This window comes from Apium graveolens, chromosome 7, assembly GCF_009905375.1.
Source record: "Apium graveolens cultivar Ventura chromosome 7, ASM990537v1, whole genome shotgun sequence".
NCBI lineage: Eukaryota > Viridiplantae > Streptophyta > Magnoliopsida > Apiales > Apiaceae > Apium > Apium graveolens.
Window position 1 is genome coordinate 187622397 of NC_133653.1, and position 13786 is coordinate 187636182.

Below are 13786 nucleotides of genomic sequence, written 5' to 3' on the forward strand. Positions count from 1 at the left end.
TACCTTCTGGAAAAACAGCGCGGTCGCGCGCTAGATCAGCGCGGGTGCGCTTGGCTTCTGAAGTTGGCCCTGAATTTTTTTCTTTTTCTGATTTTTTTGTGTTTTTCTCTTTTTTTCTTGCTTCCTCTACCTACTAATGTACAACAAACTTGGGTTATCTCCCAAGAAGCGCTTGTTTTACGTCGTTAGCTCGACGTAGAATCTTTAGATCAAACAGACAATAAAACGGTATTAACCACCTCGCGGTTTTCCATGTCACAATATTATTGCTTCAACCTCTGACCATTGACCTTCAATGCTTGGCTCGGATCACTCTCAAAAATTTCCACCGCTCCATGTGAAAACACAGTTTTGATTATGAAGGGCCCTGACCACCTTAATTTCAACTTTCCAGGAAAAATACGGAGACAAGAGTTAAAAAAAAGAACTTTTTGCATCTAGACCCCTATCGTTCCACCTCTTGACTTTCTCCTTATACATTTTGTTGTTCTCATAAGCTTGCAGATGAAACTCATCGAGTTCATTCAATTGAAGCATCCTCTTATTTCCAGCTGCATCCAAGTCAAGATTCAATATCTTCAAAGCCCAATATGCATTATGCTCGAGCTCCACAGGGAAATGACACCCCTTACCATAAACCAACTGGAACGGAGATATTCCCAACGGAGTCGTGTATGCTGTTATATACGCCCAAACAACTTCATCAAGCTTCAAAGACCAATCCTTCTTCGATGGACACACAACTTTCTCCAAAATGCGCTTGATCTCTCTGTTAGACACCTCATCTTGACCATTTATCTGAGGATGATAAGCCGTAGCAATGCGATGATTCACATTATACCTTTGCATCATAGCAGTGAACTTGCGATTGCAAAAATACAATCCCTTATCATTGATTATGACTCTTGGAGTTCCAAACCTTGTGAATATATTCTTGTGAAGAAAATTAAGGACCACCTTCGCATCATTCATTGGCAACGCCTTAACTTCAACCCAGTTCGACACATAATCAACCGCCAATAAGATATACTGATTGTTACAAGATGAGACAAATGGCCCCATGAAGTCAATTTCCCAAACATCGAAGACTTCAACCTCGAGAAGCACATTAAGGGGCATCTCATCCCTCTTAGATATATTACCACACGTTGACATCGATCACATTTCAAAATGAACTGATGAGCATCTTTAAACAAGGTTGGCCAAAAGACACATGCTTGAAGAATACGAGCTACTGTCTTTTCTCCACCATAGTGTCCTCCATAAGCCGTTGAGTGAAAATCTCATAAGATCCCCCCCCGTTTCGCTGTAAGGAATACATCTCCTGATAATTTGGTCAGCTCCTTGTCGAAAAAGAAACGGCTCATCCCACATATACCATTTCACTTCATGTAGAAACTTCTTCCTTTGAGCATATGATAAGTCGAGAGGCATGACATTACTCACAAGGTAGTTCACAATGTCTGCAAACCACGGTTCTTCCTCTTGCACTCCAAACAGCTGCTCATCGGGAAAAGACTCATTTATCAATGTCTTGTCCAATGAAGTAGCATTAGGGTTTTCTAATCGAGATAGATGATCAGTGACTTGATTTTCAATCCCCTTTCTTTCCTTGATCTCTAATTCAAATTCTTGAAGCAAAGGAACCCATCTAATCAATCTAGGCTTCGAGTCCTTCTTCGAGACGAGATAGCGAATTACAGCGTGATCAGTAAAAACTGTCACTTTAGTCCAAAGTAGATAAGATCAAAATTTCTCAAAACCATAGACAATAGCCAATAGCTCTTTTTCCGTAGTAATATAATTCAGTTGAGCACCATTCAAGGTCTTACTAGCATAGTAGACCACATGAAATATGTTGTTCTTTCTCTTCCCAAGAACTGCTCCAACTGCATAGTCACTTGCATCGCACATCATCTCAAAAGGTTCATTCTGCCGTTATTAAAATCTTCTTCAATATCTCAAAAGCTGCAAGGCACTCATCATCAAACTTGAAAGGGACATCTTTCTCTAGCAGACTGCACAATGGCTTCGAAATCTTAGAGAAGTCCTTGATGAAACGCCTATAGAAACCCGTATGACCAAGAAAACTGTGAATTCCCTTAAAAGAAATAGGTAGAGGAAGATTTTCAATGACCCCCACCTTGGTTTTGTCCACCTCAAGACCTTTACTAGAGACCTTGTGCCCAAGAATAATGCCCTACCGCACCATAAAGTGACATTTTTCCCAATTGAGAACCAGATTGGTCTCAACACACCTCTTGAGAACATTTCTAAGATTTTGCAAGCATTCATCAAAAGAATCGCCAAATACAGAGAAGTCATCCATAACCACCTCCATATTCTGGCTAATCATATCAGAAAATACGGCCATCATACATCTTTGAAATGTGGCTGGTGCACCACACAGACCAAAAGAAACTCGTCTGAAGGCGAAAGTACCAAATGGACAAGTGAAGATAGTCTTTTCCTGATCTTATGGAGTGATGCAAATCTGATTATAACCCGAATAGCCATCCAGAAGACAGTACTACTCGTGACCAACCAACATGTCGAGCATCTAGTCAATGAAAGGCAGAGGGAAGTGATCCATCCTAGTGGCCTTGTTCAGCTTCCTGTAGTCCATACGAACTCTCCATCCCGTGACTGTTCGAGTAGGAATGAGCTTATTCTTCTCATTAGCAAAAACTGTGATACCTCCCTTCTTTGGTACACACTGAACTAGACTCACCCAAGAACTGTCAAAAATGGGATAAATAATCCCTGTATCCAGCCACTTAAGAATCTATTTCTTCACTACTTCCTTCATGATCGGATTAAGTCTTCTTTGATGCTCAACCGTAGGCTTGCTACCTTCTTCTAGCAGAATTTTATGCATGCAATAAGAAGGGCTGATTCCCTTAATATTTGCTATAGTCCATCCAATTGCCGATTTGAAATAATAATAGGCAAAGTAGATGCATCACCAAAAAATGCATACCTCAAATGTTCAGGTAAAGGCTTAAGCTCAAGAATGGGAGCTTCCTCAATAGATGGCTTGGGGCGTTTAGGAGCTTTGTTCAACTCCTCCATTCCAAGAGATTCAAAAGGCATATCAATCTTCCTCTTCCAGGGAGAAGCATTCAGATATTACAATTGTTCTTCACCTTCGTCATTTTCACCTTCTGAATTCCCCAACAAGGCCTTCTCTAAGGCATCAGACCTTAGCAATTGATCAAGTTCTGAAGTAACCACAGAATCGACCAACTCCACTTTTAAGCACTCCTCATTTTCCAAAGGAAATTTTATAGCATTGAACACATTAAAAGTTAAATTCAGATCCAGCACTCGCATTGTAAGCTCACCCTTCTACACATCTATCAAGGTAAGGCCAGTTTCCAGGAAAGGTCTTCCCAAGATTATGGGAATCTTCTTATCCTCCTCAAAATCAAGAATTACAAAATCAGCAGGGAAGATGAGTTTATCAACCTTGACCAAGACATCTTCCACAATACCTCGAGGATATGTAATAGAACGATCGGCCAACTACAAAGTCATATAAGTAGGTTTTGGATCAGGCAAGTTCAACTTCTTGAAGATTGACAAAGGCATCAGATTGATGCTAGCTCCCAAGTCACATAAGCATCTGTCAAAAGACACTTTCCAATAGTACATGGAATAGTGAAGCTTCCCGGATCTTTAATCTTTGAAGGCAACTTCTGTTACAGAACAGCATTGCATTCCTCCGTGAGAGCGACAGTCTCTAAATCATCTAGCTTCACTTTTCGAGAGAGAATACCTTTCATAAACTTTGCATAACTAGGAATCTACTCAAGAGCCTCAGCGAAAGGTATGTTGATATGAAGTTTCTTGAACACCTCCAGAAATTTCTCAAATTGCTTATCCAGCTTTTTCTTCTGCAGCCGCTTAGGAAAAGGCGGTGGAGGATAGATCTGTTTCTCCCTTGTATTACCTTCAGAAGGAGTGTGCTCAACAGTAGTCTTCCTTGGTTCCACTTCTGCTTCCTATTGCTCTACTTCTTCTTCAGCCCCAGCTTTTTCATTTGAATCTTGAGTTTGTTCGGGATTCGCAACCTTCCTTGACCTCAAGGTGATTGCCTTCACCTGCTCCTTAGCTTCCCTCTTTCCTGGTACTTCAGTGTCACTAGGTAGTGTACCAGGTTGACGATTTAGCAAGGCATTGGTAATTTGTCCAATTTGATTTTCCAAGGTCTTGATAGAAACAACTTGGCTTTTGTACATGAGTTTCAACTCCTCTAATTCAGATTTTTCATTAACTTGTTATAACTGGAGTTGATGTCTTGGTGCATATTGTGGTTGCTGAAAACCAGGGTGTTGTACCGCTTAGCTGGGTACTACTGATAAGGCTGTTGAACCGAATCCTAAGCGTTGCTCCAGCTGAAATTAGGATGATTGCGGTTGTTAGGATGATAGGTGGCTGGCACAGGTTGTTGCGATCGCTGAAAGTTGCTCACGAACTGAGCCGATTCACTAAAAATAACACACTGATCAGTCTCATGGGCACCAGCACAAAGCTCACAGACACTAGAGATTTGATTAACGCCATAATTAGTCAAATTGTCCACCTTCATCATCAAGGCCTTAAGTTGGGCAGCTATAGCAGTTGCTGCATCCAACTCCAGAATTCCAGCTACTTTACACTGAGTTAGCCTCTGAAAAGGATTCTGGTATTCATTAGCAGCCATTAGTTCAATCAATTCATAAGCTTCATTGTAGCTCTTAGCCCACAAGGCTCCTCCCAATGCTGTATCGAGAATAAGTCTAGAAGTAGCACCCAATCCATTATAAAAATAGTTTATAATCATCTAATCAGGCATGCCATGGTGTAGGCACTTCCTTAGCATCTCCTTATATCGATCCCAAGCCTCACACAGAGATTCTCCAGTTTGCTGAGCAAACTGAGTAAGAGCATTCCTGATTGCAGCTTTCTTCGCCATAGGGAAGAATTTAGTGAAAAACTTTTGAGCAAGATCCTCCCATGTGGTGATAGACGCTAGTGGTAGAGAATGTAACCATCACTTTGCTTTATCCCTCAGAGAGAATGGGAAGAGTCGCAGCTTGATGGCATCTTCAGTCACACCATTGAACTTGAAAGTGTCGTAGATCTCGATAAAATCCCTGATATGCATTTTGGGGTCTTCTTTAGGAGAACCCTTAAACTGAATTGAGTTATGTATCATCTGAATCGTGCTTGACTTGATCTCAAAAGCGTTAGCCGAGATGGCTGGTCTGATGATGCTTGACTGAATATCATTGATCTTAGGCTGAGAATAGTCCATCAAAGCCTTAGTAATTTCTACTTGATCTCCCATCACTACTAAAACTGGTTCCTCGACTTTCTCTTCTTCTTCTTCTACCTTCTTTTCGTCCTCAACAACTTCCTTTCGAACCATGCTACAGCTTCTTCCTCGGATTTATCCACCGTTCTCTTACGAGACCCAGAACGCGTATGCATACACGCTCGCTAGAGTACTTGAAATAAGGCAAGGAAACATATAAGTAATAATGTTCGAGTCAACGAACTTTAACGACCACTGATGACAAACACATAAACTAAAAATTAAAATCGAGTCCCCGGCAACGGTGTCAAAAACTTGTTAGTCGCTAAACACGTGCTAAAATTCATGCAAGTATACGCATTCGCAAGTAGTATAAGATATAAATCAGATTCGTTCCCACAGAGACTGGTTTAGGTTAACTTTGTAATTTATGCACTTATGCAACAATGATATGACTAATATTCAATACTAAGACGATTAACAGATTGAGATTGTTTATAAATAAGAATTTAACTAACAATTATAACTAAGAGAATAAGAATGGTTGAATTAATATATATGACAAACATAGGATTCTAACTTCATTACATACTTCATTCAATAGTCTTTTTATTCTTAACCTTAGCATGTAATGGTGATGACACTAATTAGATAAACGAAACTGATAAATGCCAACTTTCGTTGCACGAATACCATACTACCAGACATCCACAAAAGAGATAGAAGCTGAATAGACACCAATTATATTGAGACCCTATATGTCTATAGAATTTGACAACATAACAGATTAAATCACAAGTTATCTATCATGATTACATAGGGCAAGTAAGATGGTTAAAATTACCTACGAATCATGCATAACAATAACACATGAACCTATGCTAGGATGGTAAGTTCTAAACCCTTAAATTCACTTTCGCTTCATTAAGAATTAACACACTATCTTATAAGTTCGTGATTCTCATAAGACGAATAAACACAACCAATAATAGGTTATCATACAATCACCACACACTAGGGCATTGAAACAAATCAACCAAAGAAATCCATAAATAAATCCGCTAGAACCCCACGATAATAATTAGCCCATAGTCGGACTCATCATCAACGTGGGTTCCGATGAAAACATGGTATAATAAACTTAGTCTTTATAAATGAATAATAAACAAAGTACAAAACAAGAGTATAGGTTCAAAAATAAGAAAACTAGCATCCAACGTTACAACTTAAACAAAGAATCACAAGTTAAACTAGATCTTCTTCGCCTTGGTTGAATTGTGCTAAAACGGTCATCTTACGCCTTCTCCTTCTGCTTTGGTATGTCTTGTTATAAAAAATGAACTTATTTATGTATATATATAGCAGCCCCATACAGAGTAAAAGTCTTCTGGATCAAAAGCCCAATAGAATCAGGATTTCTGTTCTCGACCTGGCGCGGCCGCACGCTTGACCAGCGCGGGTGCGTTAAGTTTCTGGTGGACTTTGGGTGCGGTCGCGCGCTATCACAGCGCGGGCGCGCGCTATCACAGCGCGGGCGCGCGCTATCACAGCGCGGGGCGCTGACCTCCTGAATAAGATTCTTACTTCTTCATTTTCCTTGCTGATTTGAGCCGATTTTCCAAGAGCTTTTATTCCAACACCATCTTAACACTAAATTAGCACCAAAACAATGTTAATTCACCTGATTACCTAGATAATGCCTGAAAATGCAAAATACTAGAAAACACATTAAAACACCAACAACTTGAGTACAAATACACCAATTCAAAGCTTTGTGGAGTGTAATAAAGTGTCATAAATGCAACTCAACATGCACATGGACTTATTTGGACCAGTCAATGTATTGTCCATCTCAAGGAAAAGATAATGTCTAGTAATTGTGGATGATTTCTCAAAGTTCTCTTGGACATATTTTCTAAAATCCAAAGATGAAGCTAGTGAAATCATCATCAATCACATAAGACAAGTCAACAATCATCCTTATTTCAAAGTAAGAAGAATCAGGAGTGATAATGGAACTGAGTTCAAGAATTTTGTGATGAGATCTTTTTGTGAAGAGAATGGGATCATGCATAAGTTTTCAGCCGTAAGAACTCCACAACAAAATGGAGTGGTGGAAAGAAAGAACAGATCTTTTATTGAAGCTGCAAGAATAATGTTGGAAAAATGAAAGTTACCAACATAATTTTTACCAACATACTTCTTTGGTTAATCAAGCAAAATGCATGACACCCTACCAATTGTTCAAGAATAGGAAGCCAACACTAAACTTTCATCATGTCTTTGGCTGTAAATGTTATATCTTAAGGAATCAACTGATCAGCATGGAAAGTTTGATGCCAAAGCAGATGAAGGCATTTTTATTGGATATGCAGTTCAAAAAGCATATAGAGTCTACAAACTTAGAACAAGCATTGTTATGGAATATGTACATGTTGTGTTCGATGATAAAAAGATTGAAGGACTGCAAGATGGAGATTTCCATAAAAACCTCAATTTTGATAATGTTGAGATGATTTGTGATGAAAGTAATGATGAAAGTGATCAAGAATAAATATCCAAGGACAATGCAGAAAAATTTACAACTAATCAAGCACATAATTCAACATCCGTCGAAAGACCAAGTGCATCATCCGTTGAAAGATAATCTGCATCATCCATTGATAAGCAAAGAATAACATCCGTTGATCCATCAATAGGAGTTGAAATCCAAGTTAGATCACAATCAGAAAGAACTCCAATTTCAAGTCAAAGATCCAGAAACTCAGGGGGAGTTTCTGACAATCAAAACTCTGTAACTCATCAAGACAACAATGAGGCTTCTTCATCTAGAGCTAATCTACCTCAACAGAGAAAATGGACTAGAGATCACCTATTTGAATTGATCATTGGTGATATATATTCAAGAGTACAAACAAGAAAGGCAACTCAAGAGGAATATCTATATAGCAACTTTTTATCTCAGGAAGAACCTAAAAAGTTAGAAGAAGCTATATTGGATCCTGATTGGGTTTTAGCTATGCAGGAGGAGCTAAACCAGTTTGAAAGGAATAAAGTTTGGAAGTCGGTACCCAAGCCTAAAGGAAACAATCCTATTGATACCAAGTGGGTATTTAGAAACAAGATGGATGAAAATGGCATAGTGGTCAGGAACAAATCTAGATTGGTTGCTAAGGGCTACTGTCAACAAGAAGAAATAGATTTTGATGAAAATTTCACTCCTGTTGCAAGACTTGAAGCCATCAGAATTTTCCTAGCCTATGCAGCCCATGTCAATTTCAAGGTCTATCAAATAGATGTCAAAAGTGCTTTTCTGAATGGAGATTTAGAGGAGGAAGTCTATTTCAGTCAGCCTCCTGGTTTTGAAGATCCAAATTTTCCAAAATATGTCTACTATCTTTCTAAAGCACTTTATGGATTGAAGCAAGCACCTAGATCCTGGTATGATACTTTGTCAAAGTTTCTCTTAGAAAATCACTTCACAATAGGTACTGTTGACAAAACTTTATTCTTTAGAAATGTTAATGGCTCTAGTATACTTGTTTAAATTTATGTAGATGATATTATATTTGGCTCTATAGATGAAAAACTTTGCAAAACGTTTGCCAAATTGATGCAAAGTAAATATGAAATGAGCATGATGGGAGAACTAATTTACTTTCTTTGTTTACAAGTTAATCAAGTTAGTGATGGAATATTCATTACTCAAACCAAATATATTTATGATCACTTGAAGAAGTTTGACTTAATGGATTATACATCTGCAAAAACTCTCATGGCCACTGCAACTAAACTTGAATTAAACACTACTGAAAAGTCTGTGGATATTTCAAGCTATAGAGGCATGGTTGATTCACTTTTATATTTAACAGCTAGTAGGCCAGATATAATATTTGCTACTTGTCTTTTTGCTAGATTTCAGGATGATCCTTTAGAATCTCATTTAGTAGCTATTAAGAGAATTTTCAGATATCTCAAAGAAACACCAAAACTTGGCATTTGGTATCCTAGATATTCTGGTTTTGATCTAACTGGTTATTCAGATGCAGACTATGCAGGTTGTAAAATTGATAGAAAAAGTACAACAAGAACATGTCAATTTCTAGGAAACAAGCTAGTATCCTAGTTCAGTAAAAATCAAAATTCAGTCTCTACTTCTAAAGCTGAAGCTAAGTATATTGCTTCCGGTAGTTGTTGTGAACATATTTTATGGATGAAAAATCAATTATTGGACTATGGTCTACAGGTAAATAAGATTCCTATTTTCTATGACAACAAAAGTGTTATTGCAATCACTGAAAATCCAGTACAACATTCAAGGACCAAGCACATTGACATCAAGTACCATTTTATTAGAGAACATGTAATGAATGGTACTGTGGAACTTCATTTTGTTCCAAGTGAGAAGCAACTTGCAGACATCTTTACCAAGCCACTTGATGAATCCACCTTTACTAGGTTGGTAAGTGAGTTAGGTATGCTTAATTACTCTTAATATGTTTTGATGTCTAAGCAGTTTGAATTGTAGCCAGAATAATATCTTATATTTCTTGTCAAATGTAAATTTTGGCTAAGTCAGAATTTACATCTCGGCGGATGTTCATTATCCATTGAAAATGAATATCCGTTAAATCTTATCATCCATCGAAGTATCAATTATTACTTTAGGTACTTTTATCATTATCCATCAAATTGCACTCAATCTTAGCCGTTAATTTTAAGCATTATCCGTCGAATTTACTTACAGCCTGTATTGTTACATATTGAATTCTCAATGATCAAAAGAAGCTCAGGATCTGGCTGTTCAGATGTCATCAGGATCTGATGTATCGTCAGGATTTGGTATGTCATCAGCATTTGTATGACATCTGTATTTGAAGACAGTCAGCATTAAAGGATTTGTTCTGTTCCTTATAATGTGGAGCAGAAATCTGTTACGTCTGAGTTATAGGACTTTATCTGTTTAGTTTAAGATATGCATCATTTTCAGTTAGTTTTTGATAATGCATATCTAAGATTAATCTGTTGTAGCTGTGTAATATATAAACACAGTTTAGGTCATCACTTAGTTGAATTATACTCGAGGATCATTCGACCTAGCAGCTCTCAAAAACATCAGTATTTTTTGAGAAGATTTTGTAACAGTTTTTATCATAAATATAAAAGTTGTTATATTTTATTACTTGTTCGAAACATTTATACAATTGTATCCAACCCCCCTTAAACAATTATATCTTTACTGGGCAACAATTGGTATCAGAGCTCACCGATAAATTTACAATCAGAAACGATTTAAACATGTCTCTGAACAAGTATGAAAGCATTAAAATTTCCATTCTGAAAAAGACTGAATATCCAACATGGAAGGTGAAGATGCTCATGTACCTGAAAGCTACAGATCCAGATTATCTAGACGTAATCAATGTTGGATTTATATCGCAGCGGAGGCATGGTAAAACACTTTTACACATATAAAATCCAAATAAAAGCATATAAATCGTGATTAAAACATATGAATCGATTACTAACCTTTAATAGCGATCCAAAAGCAACGATCGGAGATCCTTAGCAGCTGCTCCTCAAACGTGAAGCACTCCACCGGTATCCACCAAGAAAACGATGCTAAGGAGGAGGAGGAGGTGGAGAGAATTAGGTTTTCTGAAAATTTGGGTTAGAATAAAAATAGGGTTTATAATAGTATATTTATAGGCAAAATTTTCAGCTGAAATTTTCCCATAAAATATTATTATTATTAACCCATTTATTTTTCTCATTAATAATTAAAACACCTTTTAATTATTAATCCTTTTTCTAAACACTTTAGAAATAATTCTCTCTCTTGATTTAATTTCCAAAAATTAAATTCTTAATTAATAATATTAAGAACTTTTCTTAATTAATTTATAATCAATTAAATCTCATTTAATCAATTATTAAATTTTCCAATTAATTATTTATTTCATAAATAAATAATTATCAGCCATTATTAATTAATTCCTCCACCATTAAATTATTCTCTTTTTATGGTGTGACCTTGTAGGTTCAATATTAAGCCGGTAGTAGAAATAAATAATAATAAAACTATTTTATCATTATTTATATAAATTCTCTAATTTATTAAATATGATTAATTAATTAATCATATTTATTCTACATCGTGAGGGATACTTCTCAGCATATCGCGACTATCCGGATAATACGAATTCACTGCTTAGAATACCAAGAACCTATTCAGTGAATAGTTACCGTACAATAAACTCCTTCTACCCTACAATGTCCTGATTAAATACAAGGCATGGATCTTGTGTCAAGCCTATCTAATTTAATCACTTGCTTACCATTTACTATGCTTAGTTCTATGCAAATTAGAAACTCCTTTCTAATTTCATTCACTCTGGCCAGAGATTCCTGAACTAGCATAAGTGGATCAGCCTCGAACATTCGCTTCCTTCACTGAAATGGGTAGATCCTTTATTGATCATACACTATCTTCGTGTACAAATTCCTATACCTAGTAGAGCCCTAATAATTGTCCCTGGAGACTAAGAACTAAACCAAAGCATAGTTCAGTGTACACAAGATGACTATGATGACCTCAAGTCTAAGGATACTTGTACAACTATCATTATATGAACAACTGCTGACACGTGAGTGAACTCCATCAGTTGTTCAGCTGTGCGAGTCATGTTCAGTGAACTTATTCTATAATAAGCACCTACATACTAGCTATAGTGTCACCACACAAATATCTATGAGAACAGACATCCTTCAAAATGAAGCAAGCATAGTATGTACCGATCTTTGTGGATTATTAATTACCAGTTAGTAATCCTATGACCAGGAACTATTTAAGTTTAGAGTTATCATCTTTTAGGTCTCACTATTATGATCTCATCATAATCCATAAATGATTTACTCTAAACTATGGTATATCTTATTTAAACACTTAAATAGATAGAGCCCGTAATAAAAACAAAACAAGTCTTTTATTAATATCAATGAAATCAAAACAGATTACATAAAAAGTTATTCCTAAATCCTAATACATGATTGGACTTAGGACATATTCCTTTCAATCTCCCACTTGTACTAAAGCCAATCACTCTAGTATCTAATACCCATCTTGTCTTTATGACGATCAAAGTGACTTTCATAAAGTAGCTTTGTGAGTGGGTCTGCTATGCTGTTATGTGTGTCAACTCTAATTCAATACAACACAAGAAATGTTATCGCGCTCCCACTAACCCTTTTGTAGACACATGGTTCATCTACGTTTTTCATAAAACCAAACTCTTTGATTGTCTCATCAAAACGGATGTTCCATCTATGAGAAGCTTGCTTTAAACCACATATGGTTCGCAGCAGCTTACACACTAGGTTTTCATTTCTCTTGGAAAGAAAACCATCTGGCTATTTTCCACATCTCATAGTCATTGTAAGCAGCATTCGCAAGCAAAATCCGAACTGATTATAACAGGGCTACAGGTAAAAGGTTTCATCAAAGTCAATCCATTGCCTTTTTTTGAATTCTTTTGCCACAAGCCTGGCCTTAAAGGTCTCCACCTGGCCATCTGCTCTAATCATTCTTTTGTATCCCGTATACATAGATTTCATTCCGGATTTCATGGCACTATGCCATTTCTCTGAGTCAACACTACTCATAGCCTCATTATAGGTCACAGGGTCGTCATCATCAATGATCGACAACTCATTGTCATTCTCAATGACAAGGCCATATTACCTCTCAGGTTGGCGAGACACTCTCCCTGACCTACGAATGGGTTGTTCCACAGAAGGTTGTTCAGTTGGAACAGGTGTTTCCACTTAATCCGTAGTAGTTTGTGCTTCTTGAACTTCATCAAGTTCAATTTTGCTCCCACTATTTCCTTCAAGGATAAACTCCTTTTCCAAGAAGGTAGCATGTCTGGAGACAAACACCCGATGATCGGTGTAAAATTAATACCCTAAAGTCTCTTTAGGATATCCCACAAAACTATATTTTACGGATCGATATTCCAGCTTATCTAGGTCAACTTACTTGACATAAGCTGGACATCCCCAAATCTTAACGTGTTTAAGACTCGGTTTCCTTTCTTTCCATATCTCATACGGAGTTTGAGGAACAGATTTGGAAGGCACCTTATTCAGTAAATATGCTGAGGTTTCCAATGCATAACCCCATAGGAATACTGGAAGATTTGCATAGCTCATCATGGACCGAACTATGTCTAACAAAGTTCGATTTCTCCTTTCAGATACCAATCTGGAGGCGTCCACTGGGAGACTATACCATTTACTTTGAGATAATCCAGAAACTCTCCATTCAAGTATTCACCACCTCGATCTAATCGAAGAATTATAATACTATGTTTGGTTTGTTTCTCCACTTCATACTTATACTCTTTGAACTTTTCAAAGGCTTCAGACTTGTGTTTCATCAAACACATATCTGAATCTAGATCTATTATCCATGAAAGTAATGAAGTA

The 13786-nt window shown here is 37.1% G+C and overlaps 1 non-coding gene across 1 annotated transcript; it reads left to right on the top strand.

The window, feature by feature from the left end:
* Window positions 1–4835: 4835 nt before the first annotated feature.
* On the top strand, window positions 4836–4942 carry LOC141676119 (small nucleolar RNA R71). The gene has a single exon (XR_012556726.1). It is a non-coding gene; the product is annotated as a small nucleolar RNA R71 (small nucleolar RNA).
* The last annotated feature ends 8844 nt before the right edge of the window (window positions 4943–13786 follow it).